Raw genomic sequence first — 19,325 nt, 5'->3', positions numbered from 1 at the left:
TTAAGTTTTCTATGTACCTCTATCAAGTAATCATACCTCCTCCCTTATATTTATCTCCCTTTAGGATAGACAATGTTGCTTCCAAGTATATGTCTTATCCCATCTAGCAATTTTCCTGTGTACAAAAACTTGGGTCTCTTAGGTCACAAATCAATTTCAGAGGTAATATATGTAAAACATTACTTCTAATCCAAGTATCTAACTCAATTTGGACTTTTCCTCTCTTTCCTACATGTCACACCAACTAATTCCCAACTAGTGGAAATGTTGTAATGATTATTTTCCATATAATCAAGGCATTTTAGATTCTCTTAATAGGATGTTTTATCCATTCCTCAACATTATTCAAAGCTATTTACTTGTCCTTGATGACTTGAGCCTACAACCCCAAAGCTTGAATTAATTTCCATACATTCTTTGCAATTAATGCCTTAGACAAAATGAACATATTCTCTAACCCTGATCCTCCTTGAGTTTGGTATTGCTATTTTTTCCCAAGAAACCAACACAATTATTATATTTTTAATTTCTCCTAACCAAATGAACTTGTAGAATAATCCCCTAATCGCTTCCAACTCTTTTGGATATCAATGTAAGCAACATCAAGTATACTAAAATAGCTTCAAGGATTGTTTAATCAAAATTAGGAAAGCCCCTCTAGACAACCATCGACTACACCAAGTATTTATCTTTCTCTCTGCACTTTCTATCAATCATTTATAGTCACCCCTTTTATACATATTAATTTTTAAATGAAATCCTAAATATTTGAAACTAGCATTTAATTAACCGCGTTATAGGGAAATAGTGGGATTGTGAAGATTTTTCCCCTCTCAAAAATTCCCTTAAGGATATTGTTGATTTAGCTACATTTATCTTCATGCACATATCCGTGCATAAAAGATCAATGATTTCCTTGAGCTTCCCAACCACGCTACTAGAGCCTTCATAGAAAATAAGGATATTATCAATAAAGAGAAATTTCATGACATAACAAGAGTTGCCAACATTTATCCCTTTGGTATTACCATTTATAATGGTTTCCTTTAGTGATATACTCAAACCTTCTACAACTAGAAGGAATAGGTGGGGGAATGGGTGCCCCTATAGAAACGCCTTTTTCTAACCTAAAGAAGAGAGAATTTGCACCATTTATAAGGATAAAAAAAACACATCATTTATACACGTAATTATTCAAGCAATGAAAAGAGAACCAAACCCATGTGTGTAAGGATTTTCCTTATATAGATCCAACTCCCTTTATCGTGTGTTTTGGATAAGTCTAGTTTTACTACAGTTGATTCTAATTCTTTTATCTTTATTGAACGTAACCCTTCTTCTGCAACCCCCTCCGCCTCATGGATTTCCCTCCCCACCAAAAATCCAAATTGATTTAGTAGATATCTTTCAATATAGGATCCCTTTCATCCTTTTAGCAATATTTTTTTATATGATTTTATAAATACAATTACATAATAATATTGGTCAAAACTTTTTAAAGAAAATCAGATTATCAAATCTTGGGGATTAGGACCATGAAGGTTGTTAATTTTTTTCTAGTGGTTTTTGATGACTTAACCACCCTTCTTAACTCATTTTCAATAAAATCAAAACATGCATGGAATTATTCCTTTGGTAGTCCATCTAGACCATGGATTTTATCCTTTCGAAAGAGTTGAAGTATCATATGTAACTCTTCATTACCTACTTCCTTCATCAAAGCCTGGTTGTCTTTCAAATTTATAAAGCGTGGGAATAAATTTGACAATATAATTGCATTGATAATTGTAACTAGATTTTCAACCTTAAATAACGATTGGAATTAATTAACACCTTTTTCTACCATATTATTAGAATTGGCCACCAATAATCCATATTCCTTCTTAATCTTCCATACAAATTTTATGTTCTACCTATAATTGATGTATCTAAAGAAAAAAATGGTGTTCTCATTTCTCACTTGGAGCTAGATAGCCTTACCTATAAGTCTCCATTTATTCTCTTTGTCCATAAGGATTTGTCTCTTTTTATCTTCAATATGTTTTATTTTTGCTTTTTTATTATTTAAATTATAACCAAATCCCTTACTATCATACCAAGATGCTAATGCTTCCTCCGCCTACTTGAGAATTCTTCCATCCCTTTGTTTTTTATCTTTTGACCATATCACTATAGATTGCTTTGTCGTTTTTAAGGTGATGCTGAAATTGGTAAGGGGTGATTCGATCAAAGAAGCATAAAAATTTACCTTCACTTCTTTTATCCTTTTTCACAAATTCTTCTTATTTTAACCATTCTAAATTCATCTTAAAAGGTTTGGATGAATTTCCTTGAGCTAAAGTCACTTCCGATAACACTTTGAGTCCCCCTAAGAAACGCCCAATGTTGAATTTGTATAGCTTCTTCATGGAAAGCTTCTAAAATCAAAAAAATGATCCATTCTTTTTGGAATGCAAGCCTCACATATTCTCTTGTCTCTTCGTGTTGGAGTTAATTTTCCAAGTTTGATGTTTAAAAGTTCCATCTACTCTACTTTATTGCGCTGAGAGGTACTCTACGACCCAGTATGGCGGAAATGTTGCATTGGTGTAAATGTTTGTAAACATTTAGATATCGACTTAGTTAAAAAATAACAAAAGGTCAAAAGTAATATGGAAGCCGAAATGGGGGAGATGTTGCAATGTCCATAAATGAGGGTAAAAATTTAAATGTTGGTTCAATTAATAATAAAAAGTTTTAAAAAAGTAATAAAATTAATCAAATTCAATTTGTTATATTGTAATTTTGTTACTATTAATCAAATTACCAACAATTTTTTAGATTAAAATGATCATAAAAATATGGGGGTGTTGGAGCAGGAGGGGTTATCGTTAGCCCCAATGGAGAAACAAGAAAAAAGTTCACGTGGGGTTTGGGAATGTCCACGAATAACCAGACGGAAGAATATGTATTATGGCAAGGGATAAGGATGGAAGCAAATGAAGGAATTAGCCATCTAACAGTTTTTGGAGATTCTCTTATCACCATCCAAAAATGTATTAAGTGGTTTCAAACAAGGACTCAGATTCAAACCCAACAATCCAAAGAATAATTCTAATGTTGGATAAATTTGATCTCATAGATTTATTCCACATCAAAAGGGAAAACAATGGGTTAGCGGATGAGTAAGCGAATTGAGTCACCATGTTGGAGCAAGGAGTGCTAAGGGTGGATGAGGGTGCATCCATTGAATTTCATATCCCATGAAATCAAATAAATGGAAGGCCTCAAAATTCTGGAAGAGCATTGAGAAAATAGCAATGTCTAACACAAGGATTAAGCACCATAATTATTCCATGGTACATTTGTTAAGCAAGGGAAGTATCAAAGATAAGTTGGAGCCATCAACCCACAGATGGCTAATAATGAGAATTAAAGGCAGGATTACCGACAACTGGGAGATCGTAGGTTGTAATTTAAGGTAGAGAGGTAGTGAAGGAACGATGAACTCTGAGCTCGAGGAGGATCAATTCAGGTCGATTGTGTGGAATTTCATCTCAAGGCAAGAAGCATTGAAACTTAAATTGGTTCATGGGAAGGAATTAACGCAGAGCATTAAACATGAAAGTCCACGCGATCAATTTGGAGTTGGTCTTAGCTATGAGAAGATGGATCTGGAGAGCTTATGCATTGTGGATTGTTGTGCATTCACTTCGGGCTGAAGACATGGCTTCTCCAGCGGCCAATAGTGCAGGTGATTCTTTTGAGGGTCCCTATGGTGTGTTCAAGCATGAGGTGGAGGATATGATATCAAGGATAGGAGGGGAAATAATTTTTGAAGCTTGGTATCATTTCATCCTTGTTTCAAACCAGTTTAAGGGTCTGAGAAAGGACGTAGAGAACGTCTAGGTGGAAATGGAGGTTATTATGTCGAAGATTGTGAGCTTGGATAGAAAGGTAGAGAAATTGAACGAGAGGGTGGAGATTGTTGTGGTGTATGTTTTAAAGTATGTATTCAGAATCAAGGAGGGTGGACATGTCAATGAACACCACGCTATGAAATGGGAGCCTCCCCTCTAGAGCTTATTATGCAAATGGAGATTCAACAAGAAGTGGAGCAATAGGAAGCTGAGGACGAAGGTCAGTTGGGAGAAGCAGAAGTGGAAGATATGGAAGTAGTTCGCAACAATCCACGGAAGGAGTTGAATAGGCAGTGTGTAGCAGTAGGTTTTTTAGTGTCTAAATAGATATTAATATGTTATGCAAGTATGTAAATGTTAATGGAATTTTTTGGCAGATGTATAAGGAAAATCATATAGAAAATCTGGAGAAGAAGAATTTGAAATTTCACTGTCTCTGGTCAGAGCAGTTTTGGAGGAATGAGGAATTGTTATTGCTATCAAATGTAATGGTTCTGGCCAGATTCTTGATTGTTTAATAGAATTATAACCGTTTCTTTAAAAAAAATCATAGTATACATATCACATTAAAATATATAACATATAAATAATAGCTATAAATTAAGATCCATTTTACCATATAAATTAAAATAATGATTTTGTAACCATATTTAAATTTAATTAATAAGCACATAAAAACTTAATACTTACAATATAACAAGATTCTTAACCATGGATATTCACCCCACTTTACTATGGATATTATTAAATTGTAAATAGGATTTGTTACAATATCATGGCTTATCAATACCACATGCCCAAAAACCATAACTCATTTCACAATCAAAATATTTTATAAATATTTTATTTTAATTTTATTTTATAACATTTTTTAAACTAAATCTTAAAAAAAAAAAAAAAAGTTATAATTACTTTTGAGATATATCAAAGTTTTCTATTCTCATTACTACTAAAAATATTTTGTGAATATTCTATAGAAATTAAATCAAAGTTTTAATAAAATAAAAAATGAGAATACTTTTATATAGAGATATGTGAAATTTATATAATATAAATAATATTATTCAAAACTAACATAGATCCATCTTAACTAAGAATCTACCAAACAATTAGAAGAATCGGATCTCTCCAGATGTAAACATTTTCTCGAGTGTTTGCACTAAAAAGAAATACACATCTTGAAAATCCGAAATTAAAATAAATTTATACCAATTTTTAAAGGACCAAATATACAATTAACGAAACAATTTAGTTCCAGAAATAAAATTTGGATCACCCTAACAAAACATTTTTAAATCCATTCCACATATATATGGATAAAACATTCTTTTAAAACATAAAAACATTGGCGTATAACATATTATATCTACAAAATGCCTACGGAATGTGAAATATGTATTGCAAATAATTCTTCAATCTCTTGATGAGGAGGTTCAAGTTGCATTGAATTGAATTTTAAAGTCAAAAATTGGCCCACTACCCAACCTAAAAAAATTGCATCTTGGTAGTGTAGAAATAATAACATCCAAATGTATCAATATTGCTCCTTGACCCAACATAATCCTCTGCATTTTTATGTTTGAAGTTTGGGGTAACCATGACATTGTCCATTAGATTAATGGACCAAAAGAAATTAGAATAATGGACCTACATGATTTGTGGTTGGTAGGATGCCTCTTTATGATTTGTTGTTGAAATTTCAGACTTCCCGTGAATGTTTTAGTGGTAAATCATTGAATTGGAATTTTATGTTATGCACCAATCACTGATGACACCTCAAGTATGGAGGATACAAACTTATGAAGAGCAAAGTATATGAAAACGTTGTGTTTCAAAGCCATGTTGTGCAAACATCGCCCCACAATCTTGTGTCAAGCAATGGAAAAATAGTGTTAGCATCATAACATAAACCATAGCACTTTCCTAACTTTATCTAGAATGGAATCAAACCTTGACTAGGATGATATCCAATGATGATAGGAATTGTATTTATATGTGAAAGTAATTAATATTTTTAAATGGAAAAAGTATTATTGATTTTTTTCATTTAAGTAAGATTATTGAGAATAAATTTTACGTTGATTTTGTAAACATATTGAATAAAGGTACTATGTATTTAAAAAAAAAAATCTTTTAAAAAATTATTGAATTGTTTTGCATTTAAGTAGGATGATTGATAATAAACCTTATACTAGATGTTGTCAATTTGTGTTAATCTTTAAGAATATTGAATAAGGATATGATGTATCATGAAAAAATATTTATGTTGATTTTTAATTTTTTTTGTTTTTATGTTGATTCTTGATTTATTTTTTAAGATCTAAACAGTCTCAACAAGGTGGGGGAATGATTAGGCACATCATTAATTAAGTCATGAGCGAAAAGAAAAAGTGTCTTCAAAAGTCAATACACTTAAGTGGTAGCCTTCAAGGTAAAAAAAAAATATACATATATAGACTAATTATTTATGGAGTCTCGGATGAGGTTGAGACAGTGAGTGGCTGGGTTGAGGCCCCTTTGACCCACATGTTTTTGTGATAACCGAGTCAAGCCTGCTGCCATCAACCCTAACCTTCCTTGAATGGGGCTTCTTAATTAGGTCAGTTGACATTTTCGACTCGATCGACGAGAGTCAGTAGTCATTTTTGGAGTGGAGACACATCATTCGTCTTCAAAGATAATCACAAAATCTATAAATAGAAGTATTATATGAAAATTTCTAAATTTTTAAATTAGTATTTTTTAAAAATAAAAATATTAAATGAAAAATTCTAAAGTTTTAAATTAACATTTTCTAAAAATAAAAATAAAAAACCATTAAAACCTTTCTAGAAATGACAAAGATAATTATACAAAGAAGATAATAGCATCCTTCTAAATATAACGAGGATAATAAAAATATGAATCAAATGGAAATCTAAATCAAGTAGCAATTTAAATAAATCTTTTCAATGTGATATTATAATTGATCTATGATCTTTTGTTATGAAAAATAAATATGATCTTTTATTGTGAAAACTATATGAATAGCTTTTTTTAATAATCTTTTCAATGTGATATTATAATTGATCTATGATCTTTTGTTATGAAAAATAAATATGATCTTTTATTGTGAAAACTATATGAATAGCTTTTATCTATTAAAAAAAGGGTTGAATTTAGTTTTTTGATATAGATAATTTGAATTTTCTTTTTAATAATGGAAAATAATAACTTTTTTTAAGATAATAAATTTATCTTTTATTTTATTTAAGTGTGAAATTGTAAGATAAAATTATTTTAGGTTTTCTATTATTTTACATATTATATAAATTATGAGTAGATCATACATATATATAGAGTAAATGATTGTTATAAAATAAATTATTATTATTATTATAAAGTAATTGTAAAAGTTATTAAAAATATTACAAGAAATGCTAAAAATAGCATTCAGAGTATTCCAATTTTGATTTGTTCTTGAATTAGAATTGTGAATTAAATTTCGAATTTAGTCTCACTAGCTACTTGAAAAATAATTAATTAATTCATCTTGGATTAATTAGTTGGAGAAATTCAAGCTAGAAGTATTTGTGAAGTCATGCAACATTTATCCCTTAAATTAAGGAGATTATCCCTTAGTTAAGGAGATAAGGATGAGTTGTATTTGAGTTGTAATTAGTTAGCTCACTTAACTAAGTTAAGTCCAGTTAAATTAGTTCCAAACAATTTGAGGAACTAATTGTGAGTTTAGTCAGTTAATGCATGCATGCATGAAACTAGTGTACTCCAGATAACTGAGGATTCTCTCATAAATAACTCATGCATGTCAGTTTAGACAAAGACCCAGTTGAGGTTAAAGATAGGGATAGGTTACTATCAGTTGCATGAGTTTTCTTATAAAGGAAACTCATACATGCAGAAGGAAGAAGGTTCCTTGAGGATTGCGCAGTTTTGCAGGGTGTAAGATCGGTGTGAGTAATCAGTGTTACACTTGGTAACAGTAGGATCACCTAGGAGAAACAACGCAAGGAAATAGGAGGCTTGGAGGGCAGAGGAGAAGGTTTGTGAGAAGCCGTGTTTGCTTGTGAGCATCCAATAGGATTGTACTGAGAGCTGGCTAGCTATGAGAGCTAAAGCTTTGTGTAATCTTGGTGTATTTCCACCTTGTATGATAATACAGATATTGGGGTTTTTAGCTGAGGCTTTCCCCTTATTATTTTCTGTGTTTCATGTGCATTGATTCTTCTTCTTATGGTTATATGTGTTCAGCTCTGATTCAGCTCGATCTTTAAGCTTCTGCAAGTTTGATAGTAGAAGTAGATTACAGTATTTTTCTTTTCTTTTTTGCATTATCGAGTTAATCTACAGTCAAATTTTCTACATAGATCTCAAAGGTAGATTTGTAGAGAATTTGCAAGAATTTCTACATGGTATCAGAGCTAGCTAATCTATAGAGAAATTTCTACATGGTATCAGAGCCAGGTTTATCAGAGAAAAGGTGATCGAAGCTGTGAACAGTATACTAAGAAGGGAAATTCAAAGTTTGAAGTTCGGGATTGAAGGTACAAATCGAATTCATCTCATACTTTAGGTTGGTCAATGGCGTTCTATGGCTTGAGACTCGAGTATGCCTTGGATGGCAGCTCAAATTACATAGCATGGAAAGATCGCATGGAAGTTGTATTAGAAGACAATGGTTTGAAGGATTTTGTTGATCAAGAAATCCCCAAACCAGCTGCAGCTAATGCACAAGAATTCGCTGAATGGAAGAAGTGTGTGGCGAGGTCGAGACAGATCATCCTGGAGGGAGTTAGAGACCATATTGTCTCGAGCCTCCATGGGAAGGATACTCCATTTTCAATGTGGAAGACATTGAAGGACCTCTATCAAAACAGTAGCGACTAGAGGAAATTGGCGCTCAAGGACAAGCTTCGAAGAATCTGTAACAGCCCAAATAAACATGTAATTAATCAACTAATCAACACCAAGTTCAAACTATGAGTAGCACTTACCTATGGTTGAAGTCTGCTTACTACAACAAGGTTTTGGGGATGACTCTCCACCCAACCGTAGGCTCAATTTTGCAAGGACTTGCTACAACTAGCCACCCCCGAGCCCTCAATCAACGTACTACTACCAATGACTCCTCTGTCTTAGAACACTATTCTCCCAAGAGAATGAATGATAGAATCTTAGAATGATGGAATGCCACCCATCTTCCTCACCATCTAATAAATAGAGCAAACAGTGGAAGAGGAACCACATGCACACACTCCATGTGTCTACATGCAACTTTATTGCTTTCTTATTTTATTTTATTTTGATAGCTTTACTGATTTTTTACTGTTTTCTTGTTTTATTTCTATTTATATATATTTAGAGCTTTAGTATAGTTATTTATTATTTATTACTATTTTTATTTTTATTATTTTTTTCATTGTTTATTATTTATTTTCTTGTATTTTATTATTATTATTATTATTATTATTATTATTTATTATTTATTATTTATTACTAAGGGACATTACATACTCTCCCACTTTAAGGAACTTCGTCCCGAAGTTAAGTTGAATTATTATTATTATTATTATTTATTATTTATTATCTTTATTATTTATTACTTCATGGTTGCCTGACACCCTCTGCTGAACTAGTATAACCAGCAGGCATCGAAAGTTTCACAACACCCGGGAAATCCCAAGAAATCTCTGTCCTTTTTCCCACTTTCGGCACCAGGCATAAGCTTGACCCAGTCTGTATCCTAGTCTAAGGCTGCCCCCAAGGCTCGCGCCTAACTCAGACCTCGTCTGCCCCAAGGCAAGCATCCAGTATGGTACTTAATGACTCTGGGCATCTCGCAAGGCTGGCCCACTCCCTCCACAACTACTAAGGCGCACAGCCCCAGGCATCGAAGTCCTTACACCCCCATCAGACTTCAGCATCCCAATCTAATAACAGGCACCTAGCCTACAACATCAGGCACTTGGCCTCCTCAAGATGGTCCCATAGCCCTACAAGAGTTATCCATTAAGAGCTACACAAGACAAAGGAACCACTGGCATATTTAGTGTTGATTGAGTTTGTCCCCAGCCCATACTCTCCCTTTTAGCAGGCACATCAAAGCCTGGTAAGGAAGGGAGTCTCTATAACTCTGGATAGGGAAAACTTCAACCCTACCACGAAACTCAGTCAGCTTCAAAGGTCAAAGTGGTGTTACTTATTCTCCCTTGTGTGTATGGGCTCACACAAGATCATCAAATAAACTGGCCCTCACGGCCCATTGTGGAGTCCTGTCAATCATCACACCTCAACATGCAACAATGCATTAACTATACCATCATAGTATCATAGAAAATAATTCACATGCCAAGTCTTGCATGTCATTATGAGAACATTCATCATTGTGAACTGTGTGCTCATGCATGTCATAAATTTGTATGCAACTATTGCATGCTTCACCTCATGAAATACCATCATAGGTTATAACATGAACATATTGCATCAAAGATATAGCATGACTTCTAGCATCATAATTCCTATGCCATGTTATGCATATCATATCGATCATGAGTATTCAACATTAAATACCTATCATCACGTAGTAAATGAATATGTCAATATACCTTGACATAACATCATAATAGCTATGCATATCACTACCATCATAAGGATACATCATCACTATAAGAACCACATGTGCATCATTATCCTCCTATCATTATACTGAAATCATAATTTAGATGTATCTTGATTTAGTTGCTGGATAAAAAGTATTTGTCTTAGCTAAGTAAGCACTACCACACATTTTAATCAAGTAAATAAGGAAAGTCTTTAATAATAACATCTGCATCTTCCCAGGTAGCTGACCCTGGGCTACATTTGTCCCACTGGACCTTGACTTGCTCAAACTCACGGTTCCTGAGTCGACAAACGCGACGGTCCAATATACAAAATGGTTCGACCTGAAGGACTCCTTCCTCAAAAACCTACAATTTTTCAAATTTCAAAACATGGGATGGGTCAGGTACATATTTTCTAAGCATAGAAACATGAAACACATTATTCGTCCTTCTTAGATGGAATTGCAGCTCGAGCTTATAAGCAACTGGTTCAATCCTCTCTAGGATCATGAATGGCCCAACAAATCTAGGGGATAACTTTGTTCCCTTACCAATCCTAAAGGGACTTTTAAAAGGTTAGATTCTAATAAAAACTTGGCTTCCTTCCTCAAAGTTTCTATCAACTCTCTTTGCATCAGCATAGCTTTTTTAGCAATCCCTAGCTTCTTTTAGTCTCTATTTAATTGTGGCCATTTGTTCTTCCATTTCTTAGAGCATTTCAGGTCCCAACATGACTCGATCCTCTAACTGATCCCAACTTAATGGAGTACGACATGGTCTTCCGTACAAGATTTCGAAGGGAGATGCCTGTATTGAACTGTGATAACTATTGTTGTATGCAAATTCCACTAAGGGAAGGTATTTCTCCCATTGGTTTTGTTGATCCACGACATACATTCTTAGCATGTCCTCTAACACTCGATTTACTCTTTCTGTTTTCCCATCTGTCTCTGGGTGATATGTTGTACTGAAATTTAGTTATGTTCCCATAGATTGTAATAGGCTTTTCCAAAATCTGGAAGTAAAACATGCATCTCTGTCAGATATTATCTTTCGAGGTACTCCATGAAGGCGAACTATTTCTTTTAAGAAAATTTGAGCGATAGTTGATGCTTCAAAGGTGGTTTTAACTGGAATGAAGTGAGCACTCTTAGCTAATTTATCAACAACAACCATAATGCAGTCATGTCTTTGGAATGTCATAGGTAAGCCTCCAGCAAAATCCATTGAAACAACTTCCCACTTAGTTTCCTGTATATCATGGGGTTGTAAAAGCCCTGCCGGGTGACGATGTTCAACTTTAACCTATTGACATTCTAAACATCGGGCCACAAATTTTGTTATATCCTTTTTCATTCCTGTCCAGAAAAATAGGTGTTTTAAGTCTGCATACATTTTCTGGACTCCTGGATGTGCAGCATATGGCGCTTGGTGGGATTCCTTCATTTTTAATTTCTGAAGTTCATCATCATCTGGGACATAAATCCTACCCTTATATTGTAGCAATCCATCATTTTCTAAGGTGTATCCTTCCCACCTAGTTGCTATAGGTAACCCTTCTTGTAAGGCAAATTTTATTTGTTGGTATTGCAGGTCTCCTACTAGGTGGTTTAGAATCTGGCTTCTCAAGTCTATCTTTAATGACGATATTGAATGAAGTCTAGGTCTCCTGCTTAAAGCATCTGCAACTTTATTCTCTTTTCCCTTGATGTAGGATATCTTGAAATCATAATCATTAAATAGCTCACTCTAACGTCATTGTCAAGCATTAAGGTCCTTTTGTGTGAAGATATACTCAAGACTTTTATGATCCGTTCTTAATTCAAATTGACGCCTCATCAGATAATGTCTCCATAGTCTCAAGGCCATTACAACTGCCACTAACTCCAGATCATGAGTAGCATAATTGATTTCATGGGTCTTGAGTTTACGTGAAGCATAAGCGATAACCCCTTCATCTTGCATCAAGACTGCACCTAATCCTTCTCCTGATGCATCCGTGCATACACGAAAGTCCTTGTCCATGTCGGGTACCTTTAATATTGGAGTAGTTGTTAGTCGATGTTTTAGCTCATTAAATGCTCTCTCACACTCACTTGTCCATTCAAACTTAACCCCTTTCCTTTGGAGGTGGGTGATGGGATTAGATATCTATGAGAACCTTTCTACAAATCTTCTATAATAGCTTGCCAACCCCATAAAGCTGCGTACTTCCTTGACATTCCAAGGAGTAGGCCAAGTCATTATAGTTTCAATCTTACTATAATCCACTACAATGCCTTTCCCACTAATGGTATGGCTTAGATATTGAATTTCTTTCTCAAAGAAGGAACATTTAGTAAGTTTTCCATATAGCTTATGTTCTCTAAGGCATTGTAGTACCAATCTCAAGTGTTCTAGATGCTCCTTCTCATTGCGGGAATAAATGAGGATGTCATCCAAGAACACTTGAACAAAGCGGTCCAGATATTTTTGGAAGACACTATTCATCAATTTCATGAAGGCTGCCTAGGAATTATTCAAACCAAATGGCATAACAATAAACTCATAGTGTCCATATCGCATTCTGAATGTTGTCTTAGGTATGTCTTCCTCCTTGATTCTTAGTTGATGATAACCTGACTGTAAGTCTATCTTGGAGAATATTGAAGCTCCTTTTAGTTGGTCAAAGAGGTCATCTATTTGAGGTATGGGGTACCTGTTCCGAATGATGGCCTTGTTTAGATCTCGGTAATCATTACATAATCTAAGAGTTCCATCCTTCTTCTTTACAAAGATCACTGGTGCACCCCAAGGCGACACACTGGGTCGGATAAAATCTTGATCAAGAAGTCTCTAAGCTGTATACTCAACTCATTAAGCTCTGGGACAATCATTCGATAAGGTGTTTTGGATATGGGTTCTACTTCTGGTTTTAAAGTTATGGAGAAATCGATTTCTCGAACTGGAGGAAAACCTGGTAGCTTTGGTGGGAATACATCTGCAAATTCAGAAAGTAGTGGGTGCAACTTATCTGAGGACTTCTCATTGGTAGGAACCATCTCTACCACATAGATCTTGCACCCTTTCCTCATACACTTATTAGCTTTCTTGGATGATATGAGGCACAACGTAACATCACGTTTAATGCCTTTTATTACTTTCGTTTCTCCTTGGTCATTTTTTAAGAGAACTGACTTATTATAGCAATCCAATATAGCTTGATGAGATTCAAGCCAATCCATTCCTAAAATTAAGTCATAAGTCCCTAGATTCGTGCTATATAGGTTCATTTTGGTATCACAGCCCCCAATGTTAACACTGCAATCTCTTACCATTGACCCTATTGATTGTTGAGAGCTTGATGCCATTTCTACCATTCCAAAGTTACTTTGCTCATGAGCTTTCAATCCACATCTAAGTATTGTTGAAGGAGAAATAAAACTATCAGTGGCACCTGGATCAATTAACACAGATAGAGGGATGTTATTGATCATACCTGCGGACTCCACTACTGTGGCTTGGTGCTCAGCCTGGTGACGGTATGTGGCTGCATGAATTTGGTGTGGGTTTTGTGGTCTTCCTCCTTTTGCTTTGTGTCCCTATTGTTTAATCCCGGTTTGATACCTTGGACAATCCCTTCTATAATGTGGACCTCCACATTGCCAACATTCTACTTGTTCCTGATTCTTACATTGTACTTGTCCTTTGCCACCAAATCCTCTACCCTCACTATTCAAGTAGGGCTAACCTTTATGTCCTCCTGGAGGCAGCCGAGAAGGTGCACATTGTTTTGTCTTCCCTGGAATCTATATGGCTGCCCCCTTGGTCTTTTTACCCTCATTGTGGGTTGTTTCTTCCCTGTATTTTCATCAACCACCATTCGATTTTTCATATTTATCTTTCTCAGGACTTGTTTGGCTAAACTAGTGGTCGTTTCCATAGTGGTGGGTTTCCATATGGAGACTTCCGCTTGGACCAAGGGATCGAGTCCATGCAAGAATCTTTCAGCTTGACATTTATCATCAGCCATATAGTCCATGTGATGGACCAACGCATAAAATTCAGCTTCATAGTCCTTGATAGATTTACCATTCTGTCGCACTTCATGGAAAGTGCCTACTTGTTGGTGCTTGTACTCCTCTGATAGGTACCTAGTTCGGAAGGCTTCCTCAAACATTTCCCAAGTGACTTGCACTGGGGTGACTTGCATCTTCGTTTCTTCATTTACCCACCATAATAGAGCATCTCCTTTTAGTAGACTCATTGATATTTGGGCCTTTTCCCTTGAAGTGTATGCCTTAAAACTAAGTGCTCTTTTGACACCAATTACCCATGCTTTTGCTTTTGAACCCTCTTCTTGACTCGTAAACTCTGGTAATTTGGATTTTTGGACTTCTTTTATAATATCAAGGGTTGTTTGTCCATCTTTGGCATTGAATTGAGAATTTAGGTCTGGTCTCTATTTTTGTTCCAACTCCCTTCCTTTACCTTGATCATTTCCTTGATCTTGTCCTTGACTTGAGACCCAATCCTTAAAGATGTTTGTCATTTCTCCAAGGGAATGTAATATAGCTTGCTCAGCTGGGGTTCCTATCTCTGAAGTGCGTTTCCACCTCAGGTTGCTTCGGGTTTGTCTTCGACGTTTAGGAACCATGATCTCCCTTGTTTAATCAAGTTTAATTTTACATTACTTCCTTACTCATGTGTCAAAAGCTAAAATAAATCTAGAATATTCCCTGGTTTTAGAATATGCAATTAGTTACATCAACTCACAATTGATTTCCATTCATCCAAATTTATTTATTACAAGACTTAAACCATAAATTATCAATAATCACTTATTTTATAGTATTATACCATGGAAAACATGAGTTGGAAGGTAATAATGATGTCTGAATAAAACTTAGAGAATTGTCTCCACATAAAATCAAAATTCGAATGAATAAAGCTTAAGAATGTTGGTGGAAAATTTATTGTTTTACAAAGGTACTTGAATTCTGAAAGAAAATTTATTCACCATGACTTTTGAAATTATATGTCACACCAATATTAAGTCTACAGATTCATGACCTTTATGTGCTAGGATAAATTGAAATTCTGTGCTGTAGAGTGAAATATTTTGAGTAGCTATTTAAGCAATCATAACTTATGTTAGAAGAAAAATTAAATGGACTGCCTTTAACAAAATAAATCGTTAAACAAATTTATTGAATGTATTATGACCATTAAATGATTACTCTAAGGGGCTTTAAGAAATTAAACAACCAAGGAGATATTCCAACAGAAACACACCATAAACAAGAAGAGACACCGCCACCCGACCCAAAACCGGATTGGATGACTGGGAAGGTTATCCCTCCCCAAAACACAAAATAAAATCATTTTATTAATAAGATGGCCCGCCTGCAAGCGCACCCGCGAAGGCAACACCATATCAAACCCTTAACAAAGCTTTAATAGCTACCGGGTTTTACATTCATTAATTACAACATAAAGATCGAAACAATATCAGGAAACTCTAAACAAACCTATTGGCTACAATACATTTTAGCTATAATGATTTTAGCGCTTTGAATTCTTGACGAGAGAAGGAGCTTCTTTTGGTGCTTGGACTTGAACAGATATGCACTTCATTTGAGGTAACCTTGTGGATCATATTTATCTACAATGGTTGTAACCTGGATGCTCCACAAAGAGATTACACAAACCTAAATTCCAGCAGTGTTAGTATGATTTTGTTGTTAGCAATATAGCTTTCTTGTATTTTGATTACTTATAACCATAATCATTAGCACTGTCCAATTTCAGTGATTGAATGAACAGGCAGTAGTTTAGATAAGTTAGCCTCGTTGTGTTTTCTACTAATTCAATGAAATTATTAATATTAATCTCTTAGACATAAATGGTTACCGGTTTCACATTTGCATCATAGATTAAGGGCCTCAAGAACTCTTCGACATCATACATATCTCTATCCTTATGCTTTGCATATCCAGTATGCAGTGCCTCTGAAATTTGTATGATCCCAGATTGAAGTTAAAATAAAATGAGCTATGGGATTCATCGGTATATTGTTTTAATTCTGTAGCTTGTCTGCTTTGTTAAAAAAATGAACTCGGCAATGAGATCTTAATAATAACTATTGTTAAAAGTACATACAAATAACTAGAAGGAACTAGAAAGATGAATGCTTTAAGCTGGAAAATACAAATGATTACATTTCTCTTATTCATAATCTATTGATTGTCTTCTACCTGTCTTTTTCTTAATTATCTGTCTCCCAGATTATGCTCCATAACCTGTGATTGTTCTCAAGATAGAGGATGGAAGCGATCTTCTTCTTCCTATAATTGTCTATAAGTTTTCTTTCAGAGAGTTTGCTATCAATCACTTCATATTTCTGCCCCAAATTATGGCAGCTAAAGGCTTAAATGGGCAATAGTTTTTGATAGCTAAAGGAATGCCATTTGATTAGAAAGTACAGGTGAAAAACTTTAAACAATCTACCAGAGTGGATCTGTAAATTTATATGCCAATTTGTTGAACGAGTAGGGGCCTTCTAGAAACCTTGAAAGTCAAAATGTGGGAAACCGTCTCAACCCCAAAGGCAAAGTAGACAATGAAGGTGGGGAGAGCAGTGTCAAGTTAGCACTGGCCCAGCGGCGGATGGAAGAAATGAAATACAAGAACTTTGAACTTAAATTCATGGTGGAAAAGGGCTTCTCGGACGCTAGAACTAACAAGCGCGACAGTGTTCGAAGAAGATCCACTTCTAAGGGCCCTGTTCGCCCGACAATTAAAAGGATGAACATAATCATCCATGCCAATGGGTCTGTTAATCGATGTTGACGATGTACGGGAAGAAACTTGTAAACACTGGTCTTCTAGGAATCGGGCAGAGCAGAGAGGAGTGCGACTAGTTCGTAGAAATCAAGTTTTGAAGCTAGATGAGGACCTCGATACCAACATCATTGACAAATATATGGAGCGATTTTTCTTCAAACTCCACAACACATAGTGCTTCAAGGAACATATTCATAATTTTATTTAAATATGTGCATGATAAGATTTGCCGTGGAAATTACTCATAGGAATGACTTTAAAAATGAACACCATCAAAATATAATTATGCAGCCAGTATGCACTGAATAAAAAAAAAAATTACGTGTATAGCGAAGGTTTGTAGAACAAAAAAAAGACATGCGGCCTCCCGGAAGTAACGATCCTGTAACTTTCAAAACAAGTTGAGTTTTCTTTTTAAGATGCCCATAGGCCCTAAGGGTTGAGCCTAAGCTCTGATACCATATGTAACAGCCCAAATAAACATGTAATTAATCAACTAATCAACATCAAGTTCAAACTATGAGTAGCACTTACCTATGGTTGATGTCTGCTTACTACAACAAGGTTTTGGGGACGACTCTCCACCGAACCGTAGGCTCAATTGTGCAAGGACTTGCTACAATTGGCCATCCCCAAGCTGTTACGAAACCCGCTCACAAAAAGATAGAAAAGAGAGATCCACGCCTTAGAATTCAGCCTCTTCGAGGGGGCAACCTCCTTTACATTACATAAATGAACAATTCTTGGATGATACAAATGAAAAGACCTCCTTTCTATATATAGGAGTCTAAGGGGTTATAACATAATCAGAGCCGACATAACAATAATAATGTAAGGGCACAATAATAACAATAGTGGGCTTCTATGGGGCACAATAGTAACAATATGGGCACTACATGGGTACATCAATATAATAAGTGGGTTATACTAATAACAATAAGGGGTTACACTAGTAGTATAGGGGCCTAACATGCCCCTCTCCTTCAAAAAGCGTTGTCCTCAATGCTTGAGTAGTTCTTGATGCTTCTGTATAAAATTCTTGTCCTCCCATGTGGAATATTCAGCGGGTAAGTTCTTCCACTTGATGAGATACTCTGAAATTGATTGATTTCGTAGCTGTCAGGTTCTTGTTTCTGTGACTGCTCCAGGTTCCAATATGATTTTTCCTTCCTCTTCAATTTCTGGCAATATTGCTTGAATTGGGATCTTTTACAACTTTTGAATAAGTGGCCATACTTCTTCGTCCTTCTTCCATTCATCACTTGCTTCGTTTATCCAATCTGGTTGGATAATATAAATAGCACAAAACAATGCTTCCACATCCTCATCCTTGAAGAGTCTTCCCATTCGGTAAGGTCGCCATTTTTTAAGTGCATGTAGTATTGCCAACATTTCCTTATCATAAATAGCTTGCTTGAGATGTAGCAGTAAAAATACCCAATCACCTACATCAAAGCATTTTTCACTACGATGTTGATCTACTTGTTGTTTCATTTGATTTTTCACCAAAGTGGCGTTATCCTTTAAAAGTTGGAGAACTTGCTATTGATGCTCGATGTGATCTTTCTCTGCTTGAACCTTTTTCTTCTTGATATGTCCTTCTATCTTTTGAGGAGTGGTAATTTCTTCCAGTCCTTTACAAGATATGGTCAGATTCATTTCTTGATGCTCAATGTGATCTTTCACTTCTTGAACATTTTTCTTCTTGATGTGTCCTTCTATCTTGATAGTTTGAGGAGTGGTAATTCTTGTCAATGCTTTACAAGATATGGTCTGATTCATTTCTTCTTTCTCTGGGGTGGTGTCCTGGCGTATATCCTCTTCTTTTGATGTTTCTTGATCCTTTTCTTCCTCCTCTTCATATTCTATGTAAAATAATTTCTTCTCAGCACACCTATGACCTTTAGTGCATTTTCTATCACAATTGTAACAAAGCCCTTTTTCTCTTTTTTCTTCCAATTGTTGTGGTGTAACCCTTGTAGGTTGTGGAAGGCCGGGA

General features: G+C 35.1%; 2 pseudogenes; one reads left to right on the top strand and one right to left on the bottom strand.

Annotated features, from left to right (window-relative positions):
- LOC149263289 (vacuolar protein sorting-associated protein 36-like) overlaps positions 1 to 12,526 on the bottom strand; it is a 32,909-nt pseudogene extending 20,383 nt beyond the window's left edge.
- Positions 12,527 to 13,396: 870 nt separating this feature from the next.
- Positions 13,397 to 17,501, top strand: LOC149263288 (uncharacterized; annotated as a pseudogene).
- Positions 17,502 to 19,325: the final 1,824 nt, after the last annotated feature.

Source organism: Pinus tabuliformis, chromosome 6, assembly GCF_031772625.1.
Source record: "Pinus tabuliformis cultivar Carrire ecotype Pingquan chromosome 6, CPIR1, whole genome shotgun sequence".
Lineage (NCBI taxonomy): Eukaryota > Viridiplantae > Streptophyta > Pinopsida > Pinales > Pinaceae > Pinus > Pinus tabuliformis.
The sequence above is the reverse complement of the archived record's forward strand: the minus strand, read 5'-3'. Positions and strand labels throughout refer to the sequence as shown.